Genomic DNA, 13168 nt, shown 5'->3' on the forward strand with positions numbered 1-13168 from the left:
TGTGTATTCTCTTCAGCCCAACGTATTGTGTACTGCATAACCCTTAGATCATCTTAGCTACAAGCTGTAATTAACTTAGGAGTTTCCTGTTGGACAACTCCTGAGTATAATTTGAGACAAAAGTGATGCACTGTGGTCTTTTGTAGTTCTACTATATGCCCGTCACAGGGGGCTGCTGATTAATGAACCAGTTGGATCTCCAGTTGGTTGAACTCTGGCCCAGACTTAATTAAAACTCATACACTGACCACCAATCATAAATTACTCCCCTCAATCTTGTGGCACTTCCAGAATAAAAAGTACAAATTGGTTCCTCACCAATTAATTATTATTATTTTTATTAAAAAAAGGGAAAATAATATAAGCCCAAGGCGGCGGTTAGTAGTGGATGTAAAGGTATATGTACATGAATATTACACCTGTGGTATTGGTTTAGACTTGGTTTAGAAAGCTTAGCTTTGTGAGTAGCCTACATTAGCGGTTGTCATCCTATCGATGGCTTGCCTATATAGAGCTGGTTAATGATTGATGCATTTTGTCTGGTGTGCTTGTGTTTCCCAGGTAGCCGCTGTCATAATGCTGTGACCTCGCTGCTTCTGCCCCACCTGACCACCTGATCCCTGACCTGTACCAGCTGTCTCAGAGCAGGAGGGGCCTGCCCCACACCAACACCTCTACTTCGTCATGGCTGTCCCTCCTTGGTTATATAGTTAGATATTTGGTGTGCGCAGGTATATGTGTGTGTGTGTGTGTGTGGGGTGTGTGTGTGTGTGGGGGGGAATAGCTGGTACTTCTATTACCATCTTCAAGTGAATGGCATACTAGTCTACTGTGGCTCATTTATACTGTACCTAACTGTGGCAGCCAACCAGCCAATCATGGAAGAGAAGCTTCAGGTGTGGTGTCACCCAGAGCTGTTGATGTATCCACTTACTTTACCCTGTTTTCCTCTGTGTTTGTTAACTTGTTTTTGTTTTTTAAACACTGGATCATATTTATCTGATGCTACTGTATCTATGAAGTATGATATTAAAATGTTGTGTAGTACTTATAAATGATCATTAGACAAAAATGTATCAAATGGTATGAAAAAAACCAACAGTACTTTAAAATATGATTCACAGCTTTTTTCATAGTCCTATTTTACTATCATTTTACTCTTGCTATGCAAACACAGGCACACTTGCACACAAACATCTCTATCTGCCATGATCTGAGTGTAAAGAGTGGAACATGTGACATAAATTACATGTTTGTTGATCGCCTGAAGCACTCACCCTCTGGCCAATCAATTGGCAGTAGAGTCAACCACTTTCCCTCCATTCCCTCCAAATGTCTCATCCTGTTACATATTTTCCAGGAAGGCTTATTTAGAGATAGTAATAAATAGACTTAATTAATCTCTCAGAGGGGTGATTATCATCTCTCTGATTTCTCCTCTGGGCTGTATGTGTGTGCTATTACTGAGTTCTCTGAAAAGATGGGTAAGACTCTTCAGTGTGCAGCTTCACTGTCAGCTCCTAGCCTTTTCTGCTTCCAACGTCATACATCCTTCTTTATCACTCTTCCCTCACAATCCCCCGGCATCAGTGGGCTTTAGCTCTTAACTCATCGCATGCATACACAAATCTGAAGTGTTTTATTATTGTTATTTTCTGTTAGTCTTGCTGAATCATTGTACCAAGCTTTTTTATTTTGTTTTTTAATTTGTACCTTGCTGAGAAAAGGAACAAAATGAACCAAAATCACCAAATTGTTTTTCTGAACCAATCACAGGATGTTGGTGGCACTTTAACTAAGGACTCGTGGCAATGGCTGGAGCGGGAATGTTGGAATGGTATTAAAAACATCAAAAACAGCCTCCCGGGTGGCGCAGTGGTTAAGGGCGCTGTACTGCAGCGCCAGCTGTGCCATCAGAGTCCCTGGGTTCGCGCCCAGGCTCTGTCGTAACCGACCGGGAGGTCCGTGGGGCGACGCACAATTGGCCTAGCGTTGTCCGGGTTAGGGAGGGATTGGTCGGTAGGGATCTCCTTGCCTCATCGCGCACCAGCGACTCCTGTGGCAGGCCGGGCGCAGTGCGCGCTAGCCAAGGTTGCCAGGTGCACGGTGTAGCCATTGGTGCAGCTGGCTTCCGGGTTGGATGCGCTGTGTTAAGAAGCAGTACGGCTGGTTGGGTTGTGTATCGGAGGACGCATGACATTCAGCCTTCGTCTCTCCCGAGCCCGTACTGGAGTTGTAGCAATGAGACAAGCTACTACAACAATTGGATACCACGAAATTGGGGAGAAAAAGGGGTAAAATTAAAAATAAATAAATAATTAAAAACCATCAAAAACATGGTTTCCATATGATGCCATTCCATACTCCGTTCCAGCCATTATTATGAGCCGTCCCTCAGCAGCCTCCTCTGGAACCTATCCTCAATGTCTGGCATCACGATTCAAATCTATGCATACATGTAAGGTGATGTAAGTTAGCTTCTCATATCCCTGAGAAAATTGTTATTTTATGTAAAGCTTAAAGTTTCTTGAATTGTGGTGTGGGCGATGAGAAGATAAGTGATAGCTGTGGATACCTGTGAAGGTTTTTCTGCTTTATTGCTGGAATATATTCCTTCAGTGCTTGTAAATGTTCTCAGCGTCGCAGAATATGGTTATTCACAATGGGAATCATATTTTATGAGAACGTAGATATTCAGAAAGGAATTTGTGGCACAGTATATTACTCCTCAGCTCTTTATTTTGTCATTGAAACATTTACTTTCATTGTCTTTTTGATAAATAAAATCTCCTAAATATCAGAAGTGAATATGGTGTGAGAATGTTTTACGTGTTCAAAATAGCAGTACTGTTGTGTTTTGTCTACTGTACTTAATGAGCAATGGTTATGAGACCTACATTATGTGGTTCAATATTTCCTTTTAAACATGGTAACTTTGGTACATAAATCTAAACCGTGTGTTCCTTTATTGGGGCATTATTGTCCCCAGATCGATGGACAAGCTTAACCCAAAAGATGGGGTCAGGTATTCATAATGGTTGACTCAGATAGAGCACCCCTCTCTGTAAATAGAACATGGACAAGCTGATAAATACCATGGAGAATGTGTGCTGATGGGAATTTCAATTTTTAGGAGAGCAGTTATCACTTTTTTGGTCAACGTCGGCTGGAATGTTAATAGTGTTTTGCATTAGGGAAAGGCTGTGAGGACGTGGTTTGAAGTGCTGTTGAAGTGAAATGCTTCACTTCTATATGGAAAAGGCTTCTCTCCGGTACATATGCCTCTAAAGTAAAGAGCCCTTCTTTTAATGTACTATACTTGAGAGCACAAGAGTCTCAATAAAGGTATTTTCTCCGGTGATACACCTAGGGGAAGGATCCTCCATTGTTTGAGTTTGCAGACAACTGACAAGGAGTAATGAGGAAAAGTGAACTATTTTATCCACCGAACAATGACCCACTACAATAAGTGCCCATTATTAAACATGGAATAATATGTTCCACTGAAGTACCTATTTGCCTGCCTGTTAGGGACCCCAGATCCAGCCACACAATGCTTTTCCAAGCACAATACCTTTACTTGCGTTGATTTTATCAAAGCTCTGTCTATAATATGCCTTACAATACAAATCCAACGCAACCTCCAAAGAGAGATCTGGCGTGTCATGTAACTCCATTGCCAGCTTCTAGGATTGCGTCATTTTACAAACCCTCTTCTTGAGCAAGGACAGATGTTACGTCAGTACTTTAAAGCCGTAGTCAGAAATTCAGGGTCTCATCCTGTAAGACATCCTTGATGAGAGGAATAAAGAAGAGAAAGAATAGGTTTTATTCTCCCTCTCCAGACACTCAGGGATGTATGGTTTTTTGAACCCTCGAAGATTTGCTCTGATAATTTGCTCCCGCTGTTCCAACCTCATGAATCTTAATCATGCAAGGCTCTGCTCCGTCCGCTGCACTCAGACATGATTAGCTTGTCCTGATGCCAGACCAGAGAGCTACAGAACCAACCGACCATTAGGACAATACAGCACAGAGTTTTAAATAGATTACATTCACGTAAAACGTTTTCTGTGTCTGTACTATCTGTTTCTGTTCTCTCTGTTTCTCAAGTCATTCGATTTTAGGGCTATTTGTAATGACCTTTAGTGCGGTTTGAGACGTGGGTTTGGAGTCAAGTCATTTCCCTCTATTTAACCCTTTAGAACCAATACCGGATGTCGACCTCCTTTCCTTAAATTACTATAGCGGTCGCGAACGGCCTTGTTTTTCTAAGAATAATATCTGTGTCAATATCACAAAATGAACTTCCTAACAACCTGTTGTCGTATTCGCATTGCTGTTTAAACCAAAAATAGGGTATGCTGTCATTTGACTTTTTTCTTTACTCAAAATGACAGCGCAGACGTGACTTTTCATTGTGAAAGAGGCTGTATCTATGTTGGTTAATGATACGGATTTGGACATGTCCTTGCATATTGAAAAGCGATAATGTCGAGGTGAATTAAATAAGTAAACAGCAGATATATGTTTAGTGTTATCGATGTTTGATGCTGGGGAATAGCTCTCAGATTAGCAAATCATGTCATGATTTTTGCTATAGCTAGCTAAATAGTTAGTCTGTCAGGCAAGAAAGGTTGTGTGTAACAGTAAATTAGGGCTGCGCTCATGAAGCGTCAACCTCAGCTCTCACTTTGACTAGCATACAGACCACCAGCTAACTAGCCAACAAAATGAAGGTTAAAGTAATTTGATTTTATCTGTTGCGTTTACATTATGGTTTGTCATGTTTGCTAGGTGCAGATATTCATAGGCTATACATTGCCTCATTTTCCTATTATATCACAGCTTACCTGTCGTGTTACTGTAGTAGATACCTGCACAGTGAAGCGCATATGAGGAGTTGGATATTTGTTTACATAGCCAGCTAACAAGTCACTTTTTTTTATCCTGTTTCTACCGATGCAATTCATTTGGAAACTGTCCCAGCTTCATAACTAATCAGCTAACATTTGTGAACTCTGTAGTTAGTCTGTCAGGAAAGAAAACAAGAGTTGATTGGAGGACAGAGAGAGAGAGAAAAAAATAAAATAAAAAATATATTATTTTCCTGACCACAATTGTATCCTATGTGTTGCTCCTCTCCTCTCCCTCTATTCCTCTGTTCCTCTAGGTCAGGGAAAGTGAGGGAAGTGATGTGGAGAGTCAGGGCTCAGCAGCAGAAGGCAGGGAGGAAAAGGAGTTAGAGATGATTGGAGGATAGAGATGTGGAACAAGGAGGGAGGAGTGGAGCGAGAGGAGATTGGAGGTAGAGGAACATGGAGAGGAAGAGGGTGAAGAAGAGGAGGAGGGAGAACAAATTCTTATTTACAATGACAGCATACCCCAGCAAAAACCTGACCCAGACGACGCTGGGCCAATTGTGCGCCGCCCTATTGGACTCCCAATGACGGCGGGTTGTGATACAGCCTGGAATCTAACCAGGGACTGTAGTGATTCCTCTAGCACTGAGAGGCAGTGCCTTAGACTGCTGCACCACTCAGGAGAGAAGGAAGAGGAGGAAGGGAGAGCATACCCAACAGGGGAGCCTACGTTTCCATGGAGTGTGTCTGCCCCAAGTCCCACCATTCACCCTTGTACCACACAGCCTGGGCCTAAATTGACAGTGTTATGTGGTTTTGGAGTTGTTTTTAAAAGTGGTAGGAATGTATATCTGTTCCAGAGCTTGTAATGGATTACAACAAGAACATTGGCGGGGTTGACCATCTTGACCAACTGAGGAGCTATTACAATGTTGGACGCACAGGCAGAAAATGGTGGAAGTATGTGTTTTGGTGGATGCTCAACATTGCCATCATAAATGTGTACATTATGTGAGTGAACCTACAAAGGCCTCTTCCCAGAAACCGCAGGCGCTGGTCCCTGAAGGCAATCAAAATGCAGCTTGTGCATGCACTTTGTGATATGGCCACAGTGGCAGGAAGAGGGGAGCCAGGAGTGTGGCACCAGCTCTTCTGGATTGAATTGTAACTCATTTAAAAGCAGGTGAAGTTTGAAGGGCGCAAGAGAGGGTGTGGTGTGCATCCTGAGTGGACGCAGGGAAAGAGGGGGCGATGTGTAGAAACTTCCTTTGGGTGCTCTACGTGTTCTGTGCCACTTTGCATGAAGGGGCAGGGACTCAAGATGTTCCATGACATGTTGTAGGCTAAATGCAAACACTGAAGTGACAGTGTGAAACGTGAATTAGTCCTACTACCTAATATTAGTTGCATTCCCTGAATTGTCAAAGTAGACTATTTCTATGTGTTGTGTCAGACCTGGTCTGTACTAAATCTAATTGAGAGGTTATCTACATTATCTACTAAATCTAATTGAGAGGTTATCTACACTTATTCCACCAGGTAAGTTGACTAAGAACACATTCTCATTTACAGCAACAACCTGGGGAATAGTTACAGGGGAGAGAAGGGGGATAAATGAGCCAATTGTAAGCTGGAGATGATTAGGTGACCGACCGTATGAGGGCCAGATTGGGAATTTAGTAAGAAGTAAGAATCGTTGTAAATCACATTTTAAAATACTTTCTGAATATTGTCAGGCTATAGACCTGAGCCAACTCCCCGTGCTTACCGGAGGCAGCGTGGTACTGGTCAGGCACCATGTTATGCGGTAAAGCGCACGGTGTCTCCAGTGCGCGCTCATAGCCCAGGGCGTTATGCGCCAGCCCTCCGCAAGTGCCATGCGAGAGTGGGCATCTAGCCAGGGCGGATTGTGGCAGCTCAGCGCGCATGGTCTCCGGTGCGCCGTTTCGGCCCAGGGTATCCTGTGCCGGCTCTGCGCCCTGTGTCTCCGGTGCCCTGAGACTGTTCAGTTCGTCCTATCCCTGAGCTCCGCCCGTGCTGGGCTAAAGTGGGCATTAAGCCAAGTGGAGAGGTGCGAGTGGTAAGCACCAGATCTCCAGTGCTCCCCCACAGCCCGGTTCAACCTGTGCCTGCACTCTGGAGGGGCCGGGCTAAAGTGGGCATTCAGCCTGGAGGAGTGGTGCCAAGGCTGCGCACCAGAGCTCCAGTGCTCCCCCACAGCCCGGTTCATCCTGTGCCTCCCTATGCACCAGATCTCCTGTAGGTCTCCCCCCTGTGGCAGCCCCACGCACCAGGCTGTCTCTGTGTCTCCTCCCTCCAGAGTCGCCCCCCAGTCCGGAGCCTTCCGAGTCACCCTCCAGTCCGAAGCCTTCCGAGTCGCCCTCCAGTACGGAGCCCACAACGAGGGTCCCCAGTCCGGGGCCCGCTTCGAGGGTCCCCACTCTAGAGGCGCCACCTAAGTGGGCCAAGCCAGAGGTGGAGCGGGGTCTACGTCCTGCACCAGAGTCGCCACGGCGGAGAAATGCCCACCCATACCCTCCCCTATAGGTTCAGGTTTTGCGGCCGGAGCCCGCACCTTTGGGGGGAGGTACTGTCACGCCCTGACCTTAGAGCTTTTTAGGTCTCTATTTTGGTTTGGTCAGAGTGTGATTTGGGTGGGCATTCTATGTTCCTTTTTCTATGTTTTGTATTTCTTTGTGTAACAGTATAACTTTAGACCGTCCCCTCTCCCATACTCGGGCGCGAACCAGGGACCCTCTGCAAACATCAACAACAGTTGAACTTCCCACAGAAGAACATTGTTTTCTTTAACATTCTTGGAACAATTTGAGAACATTACTTTAAAATAGAACCAAGAGGAAACCTGTAGGAAATGTTATGCTGATGCACTGAAATTACCACAAAAGAATGTTGTTTCTTAACATTCTCTGAACTATTTGAGAACATTTCCCATGTCAAACCAGTTGGAGAATGTTCCTAGAACATTACCAAAATTGTAATTAAATGTAACCTTGTTTGAACTTTTAGGAAACATTCTGTTAAAGTAATGAAATGCCAAGAAGTTTCTTAAATGTGCTGAGAATTTTCAAAAGCCAAGCAACTATCATGACCCATTCCCAGAACGTTGTGGGAAGGTTGTATGCAAAATAACCATATGACAACGCTCTCACCAAACTCTAAGAAACATATGGCTCTTAGAACATTATGTGCTAACTAGGAAGGGTCCTACAGTCCAGTGTTTCCCAAACTCTGACATGGGGACCCCAAGGGGTGCACATTTTGTTTTTTTGCACTAGCACTACACAGCTGATTCAAATAATCAACTCATCATTATGCTTTGATTATTTGAATCAGCTGAGAAACACTGCTATAATCAACTAACTAATTTACTGAGAAGCACCATTACTGTATGAGGTTGTCGTTGTAAGATTGTTGGTGTGAAGTTATTATTTGGAGAGCTGTGAAAGTCATGAGGTTTTTTTTCATGCTATTGTCTGGCCTCACCTTGCTTGAGCCCATACAACTGGGACCAGAGAGAGTGAGAAGTTTGCTAATCCCAGGTACTAAATTCTCCCTCCCGCTACTGTCTGGATTAATGATGACAGCCTAGAATCATATAGCTACTTAAAACAAAGATGCTGACTATTTGTTCCCTATCCATCTTTATCTCTGTATTAAAACATTGGCTAAGTGGCAGAAATAGTACATCATTATCTCCTCTCTCCTCTGTGTCCGCGGCTCTGGTAGAAGGATATTAACCAATGGTTTATGGCTCCTAGGGGCCCCGTGAATCACCCAGACGTCTGTGGTGAGATGTTAAAGGCTTTCTAATAGGCTGTAGGCTGCTGCAAAAGCATATTGCTGTTTTTTGTGAACACAATGGCTTTCCCTTTACATCCCCTTACATCCGGGTGCTCCATCTCCATTTCTACCCAGCCAATGGATGCTCTCCATCTATATCCTCAGCCCTGGTGAAGACAAAGGCACCACCTATTTACTGCCATATTGCTTTCACATACCTAGGACTGGGTAATGTCCCATTTATCTCTCCTTCCTCCCAAAGTGTGCACGTTTCCACTTCCTGGTATAAGAAATATAGTGGAAACTTTGAAACTCCCACTAGACCATACCTCCTCCAATCCAATTGCTGTAGATTTGTAAGAAGTAGTGATGAATACTTCAGGAGTAAGGAGATGTTATTGGGACACAAAACTAGATAAGGGGGTGTGAATCTGAGCAGAACTGAGGGAACAACTTTCTGGAATGACACACAAGCTATTAAAGGACATTGGAAGATTTGGCTCAGTACCTTTGTAAGGCGCCAACATCAAAGACTGGATGGTCCGGTTCCAACTCTAAACTTAAATGTAAATCTGTCCTTTCCAAGGAAATAGAAGGCGTTGCCTTCTAGGATTTTCTCTCTGTCTTAATTTTAGCTTTGTCCTTCCTTCATCTTGAACTGGTTTCATCTTCCTTATGGTCACGCTGTCTTTATATCCCTCTCTGTATGTCTATATATAAATCCACCTAAAAATAACTATGGTATGGTATATTTCCTGAGTACCTTTATTAGGGAATCAGGACAGCCTGAATATTTATGGACAGAAAGTTCAATTGTGTTTGTTTATGTCTTCGCAAGCAGGTTATAGTTACTGTATGTGTTTGTCTCTTTAGGACTATATATGTATTCACTGTAGTCCCATTACGGCTTTCACATGGCATTGCAAACAGGAGTGGAGGCTGGGGATCAGTAATAAGCAGCTGTTTACCCTGATGTCTGCCTGTCTGTCTGTTTCCTCTTCTCAGCCACACATGCCTCTTTACAACACAGCCAACACAGCCTGCAAATCAGCTCCTGACAGATACAAGGAGGAATATGAAAGAGGAGCGGGCCATGCTTATTATCAATGATTATTCTACCACTCAGGAGCTGGCATTGATCGCTGCACGTGAACTGTCGGGCACACAGTTGACGGTGGATGTTTATGTGTCAGGGTGTACGGGCGGGCCGCTCTGCTCTGACAGGATGCCTCTTATCACTGACATATGGATAAATGTCTCTACTCTCCTCAAGACGCTTCCTGACTCCTCTCAGGCCATCTCCCCCTGTCTCTTTCCATCTCTCACACCCACCCATCCCTCGCTTCTTAAAGAGCAACAAAATGTCACATATCCAAATCCATAAACAGTGATGTGTGAGCCCACTAACAGGTGTGTGTGTGTGTGCGTGCGTGCGTGCGTGCGTGCGTGCGTGCCCATACTATGTTGGCAAATGGGATTCAGAGCCTAAGGCATGTGATCAAGACAGAAATGTGCTTGTTGAATGGTAGGGAACACTCATTAAAACCACACATCTCTGTACTACCTCCTGCAAGAAAGACAAATATGTTCTCCTACATTAATGATATGGGAGGAGTAGGCATAACAATAGCCTCAGTACTGCCCTCCCTCCAGTCAGCATGTCTATTAAAAGACTGATTCAAGTTCCAGCCTATACTGTCTGGTCGTATACTGTAGTATGTACTCATCAGTGGTGTCAGCACTATACATCTCTATTCTGAAATGTCACAGGTAGGGCTTCCATCATGTACACCATGTCGGTGCCTGAGCACCCATCCCTCCCCTCCCTCTCCACCCTCACCCCTACCCCGGGAGCCAGCCTGTCCAAAACCCCCATCACACAACTTAACGACATGAAAGATTCATGGCCCGGACTAAAATAGTCCATTATCTAACTGGCAATAGACATATTTTCGAACCCAGGCACTCCATCATGAAACAACGATAATACTCTGGTTGCTTCCCAGAATTGCGAACCCCAATTACTGCGTCCCTTCGATCTATCAGAGGAGAATTATGAATATTTGAGGAAATTAGATTAAAATAGATCAGTTGAAATCAACAGGAGGATTAACAATGAAGGCAGATATGGCAGAGGATCAACTCAGACTAAAGTCCACAAAACTGATACAGTGAATACTGTACTATTTACAGTTAACTATAATATAAAACTGTATTAAGAGAAAAATTTAGTATATATTATAGTAATTAATGTAGTGTTTTGTGGATTGAACTATACTGTAGTATTTACTGTAGTGTTTTTGCAGACTGTAGTATACTGTTAGTATTTAATGTACTGTTTTTGTGGACATTACTGTAGTATTTACTATAGTGTTTTTGTTTTATTATCTTTGACATAGATGTGGATGCTTTCTCTTTCAGGAAACCTACTGGAGAAATACTACTGTCATGACGTTGGCCTGGGGGTAGGGTCATGACAGTCATAAATACCTCTTCCCCCCTTTTTCCTCTCTCTACCCTACTGATGTTACATTTGCAAACACCTTGGTTAACATAGAGATTCTGGGAACATCAGAAGGTGGGGGGAAATGAACTATATTCTGGTAATCCGACCAATTGAACATATGCGGTGGTACTTAATGAATATGATGTCAGTTCGGTTGTAATCTGAGACATTCTCATCAATGATAAGATGACATGACCTCAACAGTGGGAAGTCTACACATCAACGTTGTCAAATGAATACATACTTTTTAATGAAGACAAAGAACACTTAACAAACTATACAAAACAACAAACCAAACGTGAAGCTATATAATACTAGTGCAGACTCAGGCAACTAGACATAGACAACTCTAATTGAGAACCAATCTAGGCAACCATAGACAACAAAATACACCAAAATACACCCCCCCCTGGCCGCACACCTAAGCCTATATGGGAGGGTCTGGGTGGGCATAACTCCGAGGTGGCGGTTCTGGTGAGGGACGTGGTCCCCGCTCCACTTCTGACTCGGCCCACTTACGTAATGTCTCTGGAGCGGGAACCCTCACCGCCGACCCCGGACTAGAGGACGCCACTGGACTGATGGTCGAGTCTGGAGTGAGTAGCACCTCTGTACTGAAGGGAGATTCTGGCGGATCCGGACTGGAGGGAGACTCTGGCGGATCCGGACTGGGACCCGTCGTGGTAGGTTCCGGTCTGTGGCCCGTCGTAGGAGGTTCCGGTCTATAGACTATCGCCGGACACTCTGGACTGGGTACTGTCGCCGGACACTCTGGACTGGGTACTGTCGCCGGACACTCTGGACTGGGTACTGTCGCCGGACACTCTGGACTGGGTACTGTCGCCGGACACTCTGGACTGGGTACTGTCGCCGGACACTCTGGACTGGGTACTGTCGCCGGACACTCTGGACTGGGTACTGTCGCCGGACACTCTGGACTGGGTACTGTAGCCGGACACTCTGGACTGGGTACTGTCGCCGGACACTCTAGACTGGGTACTGTCGCCGGACACTCTGGACTGGGTACTGTCGCCGGACACTCTGGACTGGGTACTGTCGCCGGACACTCTGGACTGGGTACTGTCGCCGGACACTCTGGACTGGGTACTGTCGCCGGACACTCTGGACTGGGTACTGTCGCCGGACACTCTGGACTGGGTACTGTCGCCGGACACTCTGGACTGGGTACTGTCGCCGGACACTCTGGACTGGGTACTGTCGCCGGACACTCTGGACTGGGTACTGTCGCCGGACACTCTGGACTGGGTACTGTCGCCGGACACTCTGGACTGGGTACTGTCGCCGGACACTCTGGACTGGGTACTGTCGCCGGACACTCTGGACTGGGTACTGTCGCCGGACACTCTGGACTGGGTACTGTCGCCGGACACTCTGGACTGGGTACTGTAGCCGGACACTCTGGACTGGGTACTGTAGCCGGACACTCTGGACTGGGTACTGTCGCCGGACACTCTGGACTGGGTACTGTCGCCGGACACTCTGGACTGGGTACTGTCGCCGGACACTCTGGACTGGGTACTGTCGCCGGACACTCTGGACTGGGTACTGTCGCCGGACACTCTGGACTGGGTACTGTCGCCGGACACTCTGGACTGGGTACTGTCGCCGGACACTCTGGACTGGGTACTGTCGCCGGACGCTCTGGACCGGGTACTGTCGCCGGACACTCTGGACCGGGTACTGTCGCCGGACACTCTGGACCGGGTACTGTCGCCGGACACTCTGGACTGGGTACTGTCGGACGCTCTGGACCGGGTACTGTCGCCGGACGCTCTGGACTGGGTACTGTCGCCGGACACTCTGGACAGGGTACTGTCGCCGGACACTCTGGACCGGGTACTGTCGCCGGACACTCTGGACTGGGTACTGTTGGACGCTCTGGACCGGGTACTGTTGCCGGACGCTCTGGACTGGCGAGGCGTACTGTAGGCCTGGTGCGTGGTGCCGGCACTGGTGGTACCGGGCTGGGGACACGCAC

At 45.9% G+C, this 13168-nt stretch overlaps 1 protein-coding gene across 1 annotated transcript in view; it reads left to right on the forward strand.

Moving 5' to 3' along the window:
- The window catches only part of tsnare1 (T-SNARE Domain Containing 1), a 143475-nt gene extending 141494 nt beyond the window's left edge, over nt 1–1981 (forward strand). The window contains exon 12 of the mRNA XM_036943565.1: nt 562–1981. The gene's annotated coding sequence lies outside the window, so the exon portion shown is untranslated. The remainder of the gene's footprint in view (nt 1–561) is intronic.
- Nucleotides 1982–13168: the final 11187 nt, after the last annotated feature.

Source organism: Oncorhynchus mykiss, chromosome 2, assembly GCF_013265735.2.
Source record: "Oncorhynchus mykiss isolate Arlee chromosome 2, USDA_OmykA_1.1, whole genome shotgun sequence".
NCBI classification, from domain to species: domain Eukaryota; kingdom Metazoa; phylum Chordata; class Actinopteri; order Salmoniformes; family Salmonidae; genus Oncorhynchus; species Oncorhynchus mykiss.